General features: G+C 44.6%; 1 protein-coding gene across 6 annotated transcripts in view; it reads left to right on the top strand.

The window, feature by feature from the left end:
* The first annotated feature begins 1517 nt into the window (after positions 1-1517).
* LOC144499764 (mothers against decapentaplegic homolog 4) overlaps positions 1518-15312 on the top strand; it is a 99727-nt gene continuing 85932 nt past the window's right edge. For 5 of the 6 annotated variants that reach the window (XR_013498893.1, XM_078222200.1, XM_078222239.1 and 2 more), the window contains exon 1: positions 1518-1713. The gene's annotated coding sequence lies outside the window, so the exon portion shown is untranslated. The remainder of the gene's footprint in view (positions 1714-15312) is intronic. The other variant, XM_078222230.1, reaches the window with a different exon arrangement.

Raw genomic sequence — 15312 nt, 5'->3', positions numbered from 1 at the left:
TCACAATTCTAAAAGGGGTTCCTTTGTGGTGGGCTTGAACGTCTTAGTGCAAGGTCGAAACTGGGCTGCTGTTGGTCTTCACCTCTGCACGTGAGCTTGCAATTCTGGAAGAGAGCTTGGTCTGGCTTGTCTGCCCCCTTGATCTTAACTTCAGACCAATTTAACAACCAACTTCCCGGACCTGATTTCAAGGACAATGGGCTTTCGATCACCGGCAGTCTTGGTTTAATTGAGTCAAGTCCAAACACAAAAGGCTGGAACTGCCTTGTCATTATTTTAATGCTCCTCCGGAGCTTCCTGAGCGGTGTCCCATTAGTGGGATGGGTCTTCTGTGGATGGGCCAATTTCCGTGGCCATTGTCTCCCTGCTGGTCTCCATCTCCCTTTGTCCTTCTGATGATTAGATCACTGGTGTGTCTGCCTTTCTGCCGCACCTGGTCACTTGCATATTCAGGGGGCTCACACCTTTCCTTAGCACAGTCCACAGACAGGTTATGTTTGTCCTGCCGAGCCTTCTGGGAGGTTTTATCAGCCAGTAGCCAGAGTTGGCCACTTTTAAACTGTCAGGTTTCTCCTGAGTCCTTTTAAAATATGGAGGATTGCCCTGAAACTTACATGTGACAGAGAATAGAGCTAATAGTCTGAATGACTCTTCCTCAGATGGATCATGTATCCCCACAGATGCTCAGACCTGCTGAAATTTTCCAGCATTTTCCGTTTTTGTTTCAGATTTCCAGCATCCGCAGTAATTTTCTTTTATGGGAGAGGTGGGTGGCATCGAGACAGCTAGCCCCATGCTGCTAAGATATTCTGCACCCTCCTTTCCTTCTTCCCTGGGGTGCTATGTGGTTGGCACTGGCACCCGGGTTCGATTCCTGGCTTGGGTCAGGTTCTCCCCGTGTCTGCGTGGATTTCCTCTGTAAGGACTCTAACACCAGGTTAAAGTCCAACAGGTTTATTTGGTAGCAAACGCTACCGAATAAACCTGTTGGACTTTAACCTGGTGTTGTTAGACTCCTTACTGTGTTTACCCCAGTCCAACGCCGGCATCTCCACATCATGGATTTCCTCCCACAGTCCGAAAGACGTGCTGTTAAGGTGCATTGGCTATGCTAAATTTGCCCTTAATATTACCCCAACAGGTGCCAGAGTGTGGCGACTAGGGGATTTTCACAGTAACTTCATTGCGGTGTTAATGTAAGCCTACTTGTGACAGTGATAAATAAACTTTAAACTAAGACTTTAACATTAAAATTTAACTTTGAAAACTATGCACTTTATGAACGGTGTGTTTTGTCTGTATAGCACAAGAAACAATACTTTTCATTGTATCCTAATACATTTGACAATAATAAATCAAATTAAAATTTGCAAGTGAGTCGTGTTGTTGATGTGTGGCTGTCAATGTGCCTTGTAGCCCAGTCGAGCCCTGTGCCGCATGCAGACTGAAACCAGCCTTCCTTTCTGTGCTTCGGGTCGGCCTGCCGGAGATTGCCGAAGTCATTCGGAATCGCTCCTCCCCCGACAGGGCGCATGCGCCTAGGAAACCCGCCATGTTGTGTCCTTAAAAAAAAACCCAGGGTGAGGAATAATCTGAAAAAAAATAAATAAACAACCAGCCACGACTCCCATCGGATGGTGGACTGGAGATTGCAGGCGATCGATCGGCGATCCTCTGTGTGAAAAGGTCGAGTGGAGGGACGAAAAAGCGACGGTAAGTGCGGGCCGATCCGGGGCCCCCGGGCAACTTTCTCCGGGGCGCCGGGGAGGAGCAGGCGGGAGTCTCGAGGCCCGGGTTAGGCCCAGAGAGTCACACAACTTCACAGCTTCAACTTCCTTCCCGGGGCCCACCAGCTGCATACCGCTGCTCTGGTGATTCTGAAAACAAACGTTTTATTTATTCACCGCGGTTTTGGCCGCTTTTGAAAGGAGAGTTTGGGGGGGGGGGAAGAGTCTCGGCGCCGTCAACATGAGAACGGGGAGGGGGAGTGTTTCCTGCCTCCCCCAAACACACCGTCAAAAAGAAAAGTATATTGAAATCCTGCGCTTGATTTCCTGTCAATTCTCCCCCTCGTTCAGAGTGTTTAACTCTTATTCACACCCGGTGCCGCTGGGCAAGTAGCAAAGGTTTCACTGTAGAGTTAAAGCTTTGCAACGAGTTGTCGTAAGTCTGTTCTGATTAAATAATTGGACTGTTTTGGTTTTGTTTTGCGTGGACACTGTTGAGTGATCTTTATGTTTATTTCAAAAGAATCTCTGCATCTAAAAGGTTGACAGTATTTAAATGTTGTGTGACCTCTTCGATGCAAACATTGATCTCATTCATGATGTGAATTCATTTGTGATGCAAATAGATTTTTTTAAAAATAAGCAAGTGCCTTGTATGCAAGATACTCCATATTTTAGTTTTTTTGTCTAATAGCTGATTTTTTAAAAAACATGCATCTTCTGATTTTGCATCTGCCTCAATTTAAAGTATTCTGCTAAATGTTTCAAATGGTGTAATAAAACCAGCATTTCGGTTAGAATCTGGAAACACAGACATGGATCTGCTGAAACATCCAAGGCACTTGTGCCCCCTGACCCCAGCCCGTATCCTGAACCACACAAACTGCCAACTTTACTGTCTTTCTACATTGCGTGGGTTTCCTCCGGGTTCTGCAGTTTCCTCCCACAGTCCAAAAGACATGCTGGTTAGATGCATTGGCCATACTAAATTCTCCCTTAGTGTACCCGCACAGGCGTTAGAGTGTGGCGACTAGAAGATTTTCACAGTAACTTCATTGCAGTGTTAATATAAGCCTACTTGTGACACCAATAAATAAACTTTAAAAAACATTGTAAACCTTAAGTTTCTCTAATTTGAGTTAGTCTATTTACTTTTCTCTCCACATTTCTGTACAGGTTGACCAAAATTTAACAGTCTCAGAAAGTTTTCTAGATTTGTACTGTATTCTGTTTCCCTATCCTAGAATTCTCACTTTTTAAGCAACTTTATGCTATCAAAAGTGATAAGCCAATCGAAAATCCCAGTTCTGCTTCCCAGTTTTGTTTCACTGTCTAAATTCCTCTGCTACAGGTATTTTTCTGTGTATTCTGTTCCCTTGATCTTACTGCATACTGATATGAGCTGATTAGATTTGGTGAAAGCAAAATACTGTTAATGCTCAAAATCTGAAATCAAAACCAAGTGCTGAAATGTTCAAGTCTGGCAGCATCTGTGGAAAGAGAAACAAAGTTAATGTTGCGAGTCAGGTATGATTTAATGTTAGTCATCAATGTCCAGTATCAACAGTTAGGACCCAAGTATTGACCTTTGTGAGATCCCACTCAACCCTGTTTTGATAGTCTTTGTGAAAATCAGATAGTAAGTTGCAATGAGGAAATAAGAAATTTACAAATGGTATAGATAGGTTAGGCGGGTGGATCAAAATGTGGCAGATGGAGTTTAATGTGGATAACTGTGAAGTTATCCACATTTTGGTTGGAAAATTGGAAAGGCAACTTATCTAAAGTAAGAAGTCTCACAACACCAGGTTAAAGTCCAACAGGTTTATTTGGTAGCAAATACCATAAGCTTTCGGAGCACTACTCCTTCGTCAGATGGAGTGGATATCTGCTCTCAAACAGTGCACAGACACAGAAATCAAGTTACAGAATACTAATTAGAATGCGAATCTCTAAAGCCAGCCAGGTCTTAAAGGTACAGACAATGTGGGTGGAGGGAGCATTCAACACAGGTTAAAGAGATGTGTATTGTCTCCAGACAGAACAGCTAGTGAGATTCTACAAGCCCAGGAGGCAAGCTGTGGGGGTTACTGATAATGTGACATAAATCCAACAAGCTGTGGGGGTTACTGATAATGTGACATAAATCCAACATCCCGGTTTAGGCCGTCCTCATGTGTGCGGAACTTGGCTATCAGTTTCTGCTCAGCGACTCTGCGCTGTCGTGTGTTGTGAAGGCCGCCTTGGAGAACACTTACCTGAAGATCCAAGGCTGAATGCCCGTGACTGCTGAAGTGCTCCCCCACAGGAAGAGAACAGTCTTGCCTGGTGATTGTCGAGCGGTGTTCATTCATCCGTTGTCGTAGTGTCTGCATGGTTTCCCCAATGTACCATGCCTCGGGACATCCTTTCCTGCAGCGTATCAGGTAGACACCGCTCGACAATCACCAGGCAAGACTGTTCTCTTCCTGTGGGGGAGCACTTCAGCAGTCACGGGCATTCAGCCTTGGATCTTCAGGTAAGCGTTCTCCAAGGTGGCCTTCACGACACACGACAGCGCAGAGTCGCTGAGCAGAAACTGACAGCCAAGTTCCGCACACATGAGGACGGCCTAAACCGGGATGTTGGATTTATGTCACATTATCAGTAACCCCCACAGCTTGTTGGATTTATGTCACATTATCAGTAACCCCCACAGCTTGCCTCCTGGGCTTGTAGAATCTCACTAGCTGTTCTGTCTGGAGACAATACACATCTCTTTAACCTGTGTTGAATGCTCCCTCCACCCACATTGTCTGTACCTTTAAGACCTGGCTGGCTTTAGAGATTCGCATTCTAACTAGTATTCTGTAACTTGATTTCTGTGTCTGTGCACTGTTTGAGAGCAGATATCCACTCCATCTGACGAAGGAGCAGTGCTCCGAAAGCTTATGGTATTTGCTACCAAATAAACCTGTTGGACTTTAACCTGGTGTTGTGAGACTTCTTACTGTGCTTACCCCAGTCCAACGCCGGCATTTATCTAAATGCAGAGCGTCTTCCTGGTGCTTCGATGCAGAGGGATCTGGGTGTCCTTGTGCCTGAGTCGCAGAAAATTAGTATGCAGGTATGGCAGGCAATAAGGAAAGCAAATGGAATTTTGACATTTATAGGTGAGGGTCAAGGTTGGGAAGGCAGGCCTTCATGAATAACCTCAGCGAGTATTGGAATTGAACTTGGCATCATTAACGAGCCATCCAGCCAACTGAGCTGACCCCAACGACTCATAATTATCCCGCAACCATACAAGGCATTGGTGAGACCACACCTGGTGTACAGTTTTGGCTCCCTTATTTGAGGAAGGATATAGTGGCATTGGATGCAGTTCAGAGGAGGTTCACTAGATTGATTCCAGAGATGGAGAGAATGAGCAGTTTAGGCCTATACTCTTTAGGGTTTAGAAGACTGAGAGGAGATCTGATTGAGGTATGTAAAATAATAAAAGGTAATGACGAAGTAGATGCCTCCTCTTGTGGGGCAATCTAGAACAGGAGTTCATAGTTTTAGGATAAAAGGTAGCAGATTTAAAACCGAGATGAGGCAAAATTACTTCTCTCAAAGGGTCTCAGATCTGTGGAATTCACTACCCCAGAGTGTGGTGGAGCCAGGACATTGAGTAAATTTAAGGAGCAGATAGACAGATTTTTAATTAGCAATGGTTTGAAGGGTTATGGAGAAAGGGCAGGAAAGTGGAGATGAGGCTGATATGAGATTGCATTGATTGACGGAGCAGGCTTGAAGGACTGAATTGCCTATGCCTGCTTCTAGTTTGTTTCTATGTTCCAATGTAAAAGTGTCAGGTTCCCATCTTTTAAAACTAATCGTCTATACTGTCACACACTTTGCTATGGATTTCTTTGGCTGCTGCTTCTTTATTTCGAAATTAATCAATGGCAGTGTCCAAGTCTGTGAACAAGAGCAAAATGCTGCAGATGCTGGAAATCTGAATTAAAACTAGAAATGCTTAGCAGACCAGGCAGCAGCAAAGGAGAGAGAAAAACAAAATTCACATTTAAGGTCGGTGATCTTTTATCTGAACCTGGGTCCAAGTCTTTGAAGTTTATTGAGATTTCTAAATCTGTACCTTTATCTTAAGTAATTTCTGGACAGGCACGTTTTTGAGTTTACCTCAAAGCTGTTATTCTGTGCTACTGCTGTCGGCTTTCAATACAAGAGTCTGTATGGTTGGAACCTGAAGCCAAATTTTGCAGGATTGGCTAAAGCTGATGATGGGGAAGGACTGGCACTTAATCCAGGATATAATTGAAGAGCTGGTGGTTTGGCCTTTGGTCATGTTGTAGTTTATGCAGGATTGAATTTAGGATGCTGTAAGGAGAACAATTAAGTTGTCCAGAGATGACAAAAAAAATGGATTAAGGTTGCAGTAGGAATAGGATGAGGTGTGGCTTTGTTCTCGATATGGAAGTAGACAGGTTTGTTGTTTAACTCCCCCACTCAATGTCTAGCATGCTGCATTATGCTGAGATGATGCACTTTAAGTTGAGCCTGAGGGAGTAAGTGGAGAGGGAATGGAATCATGGAATAGGGTAATTTGATGGAATCCAAATAGATCGCCAATGTTAATATGAAGAAAGCTATTGTCTATTCATGTTTAAATTTAAGGAAATTTAGCATGTCAGCTACGACTCTCTCCAACTTTTACAGATGCACCATAGAAAGCTTCTTTCTGGTTGTATCTCAGTTTGGTATGGCTCCTGCTCTGCCCAAAACCACAAGAAACTACAAAGGATCGTGAATATAGCCCAGTCCATTATGCAAACCAGCCTCCCATCTATTGACTCTGTCTACACTTCCCGCTGCCTAGGAAAAGCAGCCAGCATAATTAAGGACCCCATGCACCCCGGACATTCCCTCTTCCACCTTCTTCCGTCGGTAAAAAAAATACAAAAGTTTGAGGTCACGTACCAACTGACTCAAGAATAGCTTCTTCCCTGCTGCCATCAGACTTTTGAATGGACCTACCTTGCACTAAGCTGAACTTTCTCTACACCCTAGCTATGACTGTAACACTTCATTCTGCACTCTCTCATTTCCTTCTCTATGAATGGTATGCTTTGTCTGCTTAGCATGCAAGAAAACAATACTTTACACTGTATACTAATACATGTGACAAATCAAATCAAAATTTTGGACAGCACAATGGACAAATATGTAGGATGTTGTTTTTAGCTGTGGTTTATAGAACATAGAACATAGAAAGCCACAGCACAAACAGGCCCTTCGGCCCACAAGTTGCGCCGATCACATCCCCACCTCTAGGCCTATCTATAGCCCTCAATCCCATTAAATCCCATGTACTCATCCAGAAGTCTCTTAAAAGACCCCAACGAGTTTGCCTCCACCACCACCGACGTCAGCCGATTCCACTCACCCACCACCCTCTGAGTGAAAAACTTACCCCTGACATCCCCCCTGTACCTACCCCCCAGCACCTTAAACCTGTGTCCCCTCGTAGCAACCATTTCAGCCCTTGGAAATAGCCTCTGAGAGTCCACCCTATCCAGACCCCTCAACATCTTGTAAACCTCTATCAGGTCACCTCTCATCCTTCGTCTCTCCAGGGAGAAGAGACCAAGCTCCCTCAACCTATCCTCATAAGGCATGCCCCCCAATCCAGGCAACATCCTTGTAAATCTCCTCTGCACCCTTTCAATGGCTTCAACATCTTTCCTGTAATGAGGTGACCAGAACTGCGCGCAGTACTCCAAGTGGGGTCTAACCAGGGTCCTATAAAGCTGCAGCATTATCTCCCGACTCCTAAACTCAATCCCTCGATTAATGAAGGCCAGTACGCCATACGCCTTCTTGACCGCATCCTCCACCTGCGAGGCCGATTTAAGAGTCCTATGGACCCGGACCCCAAGGTCCTTCTGATCCTCTACACTGCTAAGAATGGTACCCTTCATTTTATACTGCTGCTCCATCCCATTGGATCTGCCAAAATGGATCACTACACACTTATCCGGGTTGAAGTCCATCTGCCACTTCTCCGCCCAGTCTTGCATTCTATCTATGTCTCGCTGCAACTTCTGACATCCCTCCAAACTATCCACAACACCACCTACCTTGGTGTCGTCAGCAAACTTACCAACCCATCCCTCCACTTCCTCATCCAGGTCATTTATGAAAATGACAAACAGCAAGGGTCCCAGAACAGAGAAAGACCCCTCCACAGCCACTCTCTGCCTTCTGCAGGCAAGCCAGTTCTGGATCCACAAGGCAACAGCCCCTTGGATCCCATGCCCTCTCACTTTCTCAAGAAGTCTTGCATGGGGGACCTTATCGAACGCTTTGCTGAAGTCCATATAGACCACATCCACCGCTCTTCCTTCGTCAATGTGCTTGGTCACATTTTCAAAGAACTCAACCAGGCTCGTAAGGCACGACCTGCCCCTGACAAAGCCGTGCTGACTACTTTTGATCATACTAAACTTCTCTAGATGATCATAAATCCTGTCTCTCAGGATCCTCTCCATCAACTTACCAACCACTGAGGTTAGACTCACCGGTCGGTAATTTCCCGGGCTGTCCCTGTTCCCTTTCTTGAATATAGGGACCACATCCGCAATCCTCCAATCCTCCGGAACCTCTCCCGTCTCCATCGACGATGCAAAGATCATCGCCAAAGACTCCGCAATCTCCTCCCTCGCCTCCCACAGTAACCTGGGGTACATCCCATCCGGTCCCGGCGACTTACCAACCTTGATGCCATTCAATAGTTCCAACACATCCTCTTTCTTTATGTCCTTATGTCTTCTGTTTGTACCTTTAAAACATAGAGTCACAGAGGTTTACAGCATGGAAACAGGCCCTTCAGCCCAACTTGTCCATGCTGCCCAGTTTTTACAATTAAGCTAGTCCCATTGCCTGCATTTGGTCCATATCCCTCTATGCCCATCTTACCCATGTAACTGTCTAAATGCTTTTTAAAAGACAAAATTGTACCTGCCTCTGCTACTGCCTCTTGCAGCTCATTTCAGACACCACCCTCTGTGTGGGGGGAAAAATTGCCCTCTGGACCCTTTTGTATCTCTCCCCTCTCACCTTTAACCTATGCCCTCTAGCTTTAGACTCCCCTACCTTTGGGAAAAGATGTTGACTCTCTATCTTTTCTATGCCCTTCATTATTTTATAGACCTCTATAAGATCACCCCTAAGTCCCCTATGCTCCTGGGGAAAAAATCCCAGTCTATCCAGCTTCCTCATAACTCAATCATCAAGTCCAGGTAGCATCCTAGTAAATCCTTCTCATTTCATAATATCCTTTCTATTATAGGGTGACCAAAACTGAACATAGTATTCCAAGTGTGGCCTTACCAATGTCTTGTACAACTTCAACAAGACGGGTTTCAACTCCTGTATTCAATGTTCTGACCAATGAAACCAAAAATGCCGAATGCCTTTTTCACCCCCTGTCCACCTGTGATTCCACTTTCAAGGAGCTATGAACCTGTACCCCTAGATCTCTTTGTTCTATAACTCTCCCCAACGCCCTACCATTAACTGAGTAAGACCTGTCTTGGTTCGATCTACCCCCAAGTTTGCTGATGACACCACCATAGTGGGTCGGATCTCAAACAATGATGAGAGAGTACAGGAATCGTAGAAAACCTACAATGTAGAAAGAGGCCATTCGGCCCATCGAGTCTACACCGACCACAATCCCACTCAGGCCCTACTCCCATATCCCTACATATTTATCCACTAATCCCTCTAACCTACCCATCTCAAGACAATAAGGGGCAATTTTAGCACGGCCAATCAACCTAACCCGCACATCTTTGGACTGTGGGAGGAAACCGGAGCACCCGGAGGAAACCCACGCAGACACGAGGAGAATGCGCAAACTCCACACAGACAGTGACCCAAGCCGGGAATCGAACCCAGGTCCCTGGAGCTGTGAAGCAGCAGTGCTAACCACTGTGCTACCGTGCCGCTCCATTATTGATGGATGAAATAGAGAATCTGGTGAACTGGTGTGGCAACAATAATCTCTCCCCCAATGTCAACAAAATGAAGGACATTGTCATCGACTTCAGGAAGCGTAAAGGAGAACATGCCCCTGGCTACATCAACAGGGACAGAGTAGAAAGGGTCGAGAGATTCAAGTTTTTAGGTGTCCAGATCACCAACAACCTGTCCTGGTCCCCCCCATGCCGACAGTATAGTTAAGAAAGCCCACCAACGCCTCTACTTAGAAGACTGAGGAAACTTGGCATGTCAGCTACGACTCTCCCCAACTTTTACAGATGCACTACAGAAAGCATTCTTTCTGGTTGTATCACAGCTTGGTATGGCTCCTGCTCTGCCCAAGACCGCAAGGAACTACAAAAGGTCGTGAATGTAACCCAATCGATCATGCAAACCAGCCTCCCATCCATTGACTTTGTCTACACTACCCGCAGCCTTGGCAAAGCAGCCAGCATAATTAAGGACCCCACGCACCCCAGACATTCTCTCTTCCACCTTCCATCGGGAAAAAGATACAAAAGTCTGAGGCACGTACCAACCGACTCAAGAACAGCTTTTTCCCTGCTGCTGTCAGACTTTTGAATGGACTTACCTTGCATTAAGTTGATCTTTCTCCACACCTTAACTATGACTAACACTACATTCTGCACTCTCCCCTTCTCTATGAACGGTATGCTTTGTCTGTATAGTGCGCAAGAAACAATACTTTTCACTGTATGTTAATACACGTGACACTAAATCAAATCAAATCGAAATGCATCATCTTGCATTTATCTAAATTAAACTCCATCTGCCATTCATCAGCCCACTGGCTCAATTGATCAAGATCCCGGAGCAATCCTCGATAACCTCCTTCACTGTTCGCTATGCCACCAATCTTGGTGTCATCTGCAAACATATTAATCATGCCTCCTAAATTCTCATCCAAACCGTTAATATAAATGACAAATAACATTGGACCCAGCAACGATTCTTGAGGCACACCACTGGTTACAGGCCTCCAGTTTAAAAACAACCCTCTACAACCACCTTCTGTCTTTTGTCATCAAGCCAATTTTGTATCCAATTGGTTACCTCACTCTGGATCCCATGAGATTTAACCTTATGCAACAATCTACAATGCGGTACCTGGCTAAAGTCCATGTAGACAACGTTGACTGCACTGCCCTCATCTACCTTTTTGGTTAGCCCTTCAAAAAACTCAATCAAATTTGTGAGACATGATTTTCCCCTCACAAAGCCATGCTGACTGTCCCTAATCAGTCCTTGCCCCTCTAAATGCCTGTAGATCCTGTCTCTCAGAATATCTTCTAACAATGTACCCACTACAGACGTTTGGCTCACCGGTTTGTAGTTCTCAGGCTTTTCCCTGCAGCCCTTCTTAAACAAAGGCACAACATTTGCCACCTTCCAAGCTTTAGGCACCTCACCTGTGGCAGTCAATTATTCAAATATGTCTGCTAAAGGACCTGTAATTTCCTCCCTAGCCTCCCTGGGATACACTTCATCAGGCCTCGGGGATTTATGTACCTTGATGCACTTAAAGACTTCTAGCACCACCTCCTCCGTAATATGTACACTCTTCAAGACATCACTATTTATTTCTCCAAGTTCCCTAACATCCACGCCCTTCTCAAATGCTGATGAGAAATATTCATTTAGGATCGCGCCCATCTCTTGTGGCTCTGTGCATAGATGACCTTGTTGGTCCTTAAGAGGCCCTATTCTCTCCCCAATTACTCTTCTGTCCTTTATGTATTTGTAGAAGCTCTTTGGATTCTCCTTTGCCTTATCTGCCAAAGCAATCTTGTGTCCCCCCTTTGCCCTCCTGATTTCTCTCCTCACTGTACTCCGACACCCTCTGTATTCTTTAAGGAATCCACTTGATCCGAGTTGCCTGTGCATGTCATATGCCACCTTGACAAGGGCCTCAATATCCCGAGTCATCCAGGTTTCCCTACTTCTACCAGCCTTGCCCTTCACTCTAAAAGGAATGTACTTGCCCTGAACCCTGGTTAACACACTTTTGAAAGCCTCCCACTTATCAGCCGTCTTTTTGCCTGCCAACAGACCCCCCTAAGCAATTTTTGAAATTTCCTGTCTAATACCAATAAAATTGGTCTTGCCCCAATTTAGAATTTTAACTTTTGGGCCAGACCTATCATTCTCCATAGCTATCTTAAAACTATGGAATTATGGTCACTGGGCCCAAAGTAATCCCTCACTAATACTTCTGTCACCTGCCCTTTCTTATTTCCCAAGAGGAGGTCAAGTTTTGCCCCCTCTCTAGTTGGGACATCCACATTTTGAATACTTTATTCATGAAAGTCACTGGGATTAAGTTAGAAGACAAAACAGATGTATATACAAGAGACAATAGAAATTGAGTGATTACAACACTCAAGTTTGGCTGCCCAGAGAAATTTGTCACCATTCTTTGTGTACGCCACGATGATATGTAAGCCATGATTCTACCAACAGAACCACTATTAACGTTATCAGTGAAAACTGGAGTCAAACAAGGCTGTGTCATTGCACCAACTGTCATCTCCATTTTCCTGGCTGCAACACTGTGCCTCACCTCCAGCAAATTACCCACAGCTGAGGAGATAATGTACAGAACAGATGGGAAACTGTTCAAGCTAGGCTGCCTTCAAACCAAAACCACTCCTGAACACCTCAGTCGTAAGAACTTCAGTATGCAAATAACACGTGTGTGTGCTCACTGAGAAACTGAGCTCCAGGTCATGGTTGATTTCTTGTCTGAACGGTATAAGAAAATTTTCATTCAAATCATTCGTTAATCATTCAAAACCACCTGAGCAGGACATTTTATTTGTATGCCTGACACCAGACCCCTGAAGTAATTACTCTACTCTGAACTTGGTCACGGATGTTAGTGGAAACGCTTTAGGGATGTCCTCAAGGTCCATTTTCTCATCCCTGGCTTGTAAATATCCAAAATGAAGGCGGCTCATTCGGAAAGGTGCCAAACATATCAAATGTACAGAGATGAAGTTGAGGCACAAAAAGGAGCACACGAACCTTCAAACAAATCACCCACCTTCAAGCACCACCTCCCCGTGTGGCAGAGTCTGCCGATCTCGGATTGGACTTACTAGCTATATCCGAAACTGTCAAACCGGACTGGAAGCAAGCTATCCCAATCTCAAGAGATTGCTTAGGAAGATTATATAGCCTTCTTCAGAATGCGTTTCCAACCTATCTCTCCTTTTTGCCAAGTGTCTATGATTTCTTTTGGTGCTGACAAATACTGTGGCTGCTGTAAATCTGGAATAAAAACAGAAGATGCTGGAAAATCTCAGCAGGTCTGCAGCATCTGTGGAGAGGGAAGCAGCATTAACACTTCTAGTCCAGTTCTTCAGAAGAAAAGTCATATTGCATTCAAAACGTTAACTATAAAATATATGCTGGCCAATTTAGTAACCATATGCAGCTGTGCAAATTGTAAGGTAGAAATTGTTACGTTATAAATACAGAAACAACAACTCGCAGTTATTAGTACCTTTTTAACAGAAAAGGTGACACACGATGCTTTCAGAAGTGACATTTAACTGAGGTCCTATCTGCCCTCCCCTGGTGGATGTAAAGGATTCCTTGGCACTCCTCAAAGAAGAGCAGATAAGTTCTCCTGGTATATTGGCCCATCCTTATCCTTCAACCAGTGTTGCTCAAAAAAGAGTTTAGTTCATTATCTCATTGCTGTTGGTGGACCTTGTATGTCAATTTGCTGCTGTGTTTCCTGCAGTACAGTGGGGCCAACACTTCCGATGTACTTCATTAGCTATAAAATGTTTTGGTGTATCCCGAGGTGGCTGACAATATGTATTCAAGTTCTTTTGTTTGTAATCCAAGAAAATGGATAGCAAACCAATGAAGGAGAGCATAGGGTTTGTGTGAAAAGTAGATGGAGCACAGAATTCCCTGTTTAAGGGCAGGAAGAATTTCCAGACAAGGCCACAAAGGGATTTGAATTTTAAATTTGAGGTGTTTCTGGCTCTCACCACTATAGACAATGAACAAAGGAGGATGGGACTTGGTATAGGTTTGGATATAGGCAGCAGAGTTTTTGATGAGTTCAAGTTTATGGATTTGAGCCTGGTATGGCCAGAGGAGAGCTGGTGTTGTTAAACTTCTTACCATGGCCAGAGGAGAGCAGGAAGGCAACGTATTAATGTTTATGAGAGGGATTTTTTATGTGAGTGAGGAGAAATTAAACATAATATAACTGGGTGACAGGGCAAGACAGGTCACGAGGGGTTGAATGGGCATGGGTTTAGCTAGGTAGCAAAAGCAAGTACATAGAAAAAGAATCAAGTGAATAAAAGGAAATCCTTGGATAGCTATAAAATCATAGAAACTTGCCAGGAGGATGTCATTTGGCTCCACATGCCTGTGCTGACTGTTTGAGCAAACAGTTATGCTTGGCCCCATTTTGTCTAACCATGTAAGTTCTTCATCCTCAAATACTTGCACAACTCCCTTTTAAAATTATTTGAATCAGCCTATGCCATTTTTTCAGGTAAATTGTTTCAAAGAAAAGAACAAAGAAAAGGATAGCACAGGAACAGGCCTTCGGCCCTCCAAACCTGCACTGAACATGCTGCCCGTCTGAACTAAAACCCCCCACCCTTCTGGGGACCATATCCCTCTATTCCCATCCTATTTACGTATTTGTTAAGATGCCCCTTAAAAGTCACTATCGTATCTGCTTCCACTACCTCTCCTGGTAGCGAGTTCCAGACACCCACCACCCTCTGTGTAAAAAAAAACTTGCCTCGTATATTTCCTTTAAACCTTGCCCCTTGCACCTTAAACCTGTGCCCTCTAGTAATTGACTTTTCCACCCTGGGAAAAAGCTTCTGGCTATCTACTCTGTCCATACTCCTTATAATCTTGTAGACTTCTATCAGGTCGCCCCTTAACCTCCATCGTTCCAGTGAGAACAAACCAAGTTTCTCCAACCTTTCCTCATAGCTAATGCCCTCAATACCAGGCAACATCCTGGTAAATCTTTTCTGTATCCTCTCCAAAGCCTCCACATCCTTCTGGTAGTGTGGCAACCAGAATTGAACACTATATTCCGAGTGCGGCTTAAGATTCTATAAAGCTGCAACATGACCTGCCAATTTTTAAACTCAATGCCCTGGCCGATGAAGGCAAGCATGCCGTATGCCTTCTTGACTACTTTCTCCACCTGCGTTGCCGCTTTCAGTTTCCTGTGTACCTGTACACCCAGATCCCTCTGTCTATCGATACTCTTAAGGGTTCTGCCATTTACTGTATATTTCCTATCTGTATTAGACCTTCCAAAATGCATTACCTCACATTTGTCCGGATTAAACTCCATCTGCTATCTCTCGCCCAAGTCTCCAACCAATCTATATCCTGCTGTATCCTCCGACGGTCCTCATCCCTATCCGCAAATCCACCAACCTTTGTGTCATCCACAAACTTACTAATCAAACCAGTTACATTTTCCACCAAATCATTTGTATAACAAACAGCAAAGGTCGCAGCATTGATCCCTGCG

The sequence above is a fragment of the Mustelus asterias genome, chromosome 1, assembly GCF_964213995.1.
Source record: "Mustelus asterias chromosome 1, sMusAst1.hap1.1, whole genome shotgun sequence".
Lineage (NCBI taxonomy): Eukaryota > Metazoa > Chordata > Chondrichthyes > Carcharhiniformes > Triakidae > Mustelus > Mustelus asterias.
This window is presented reverse-complemented; position numbering and strand designations above follow the sequence as displayed.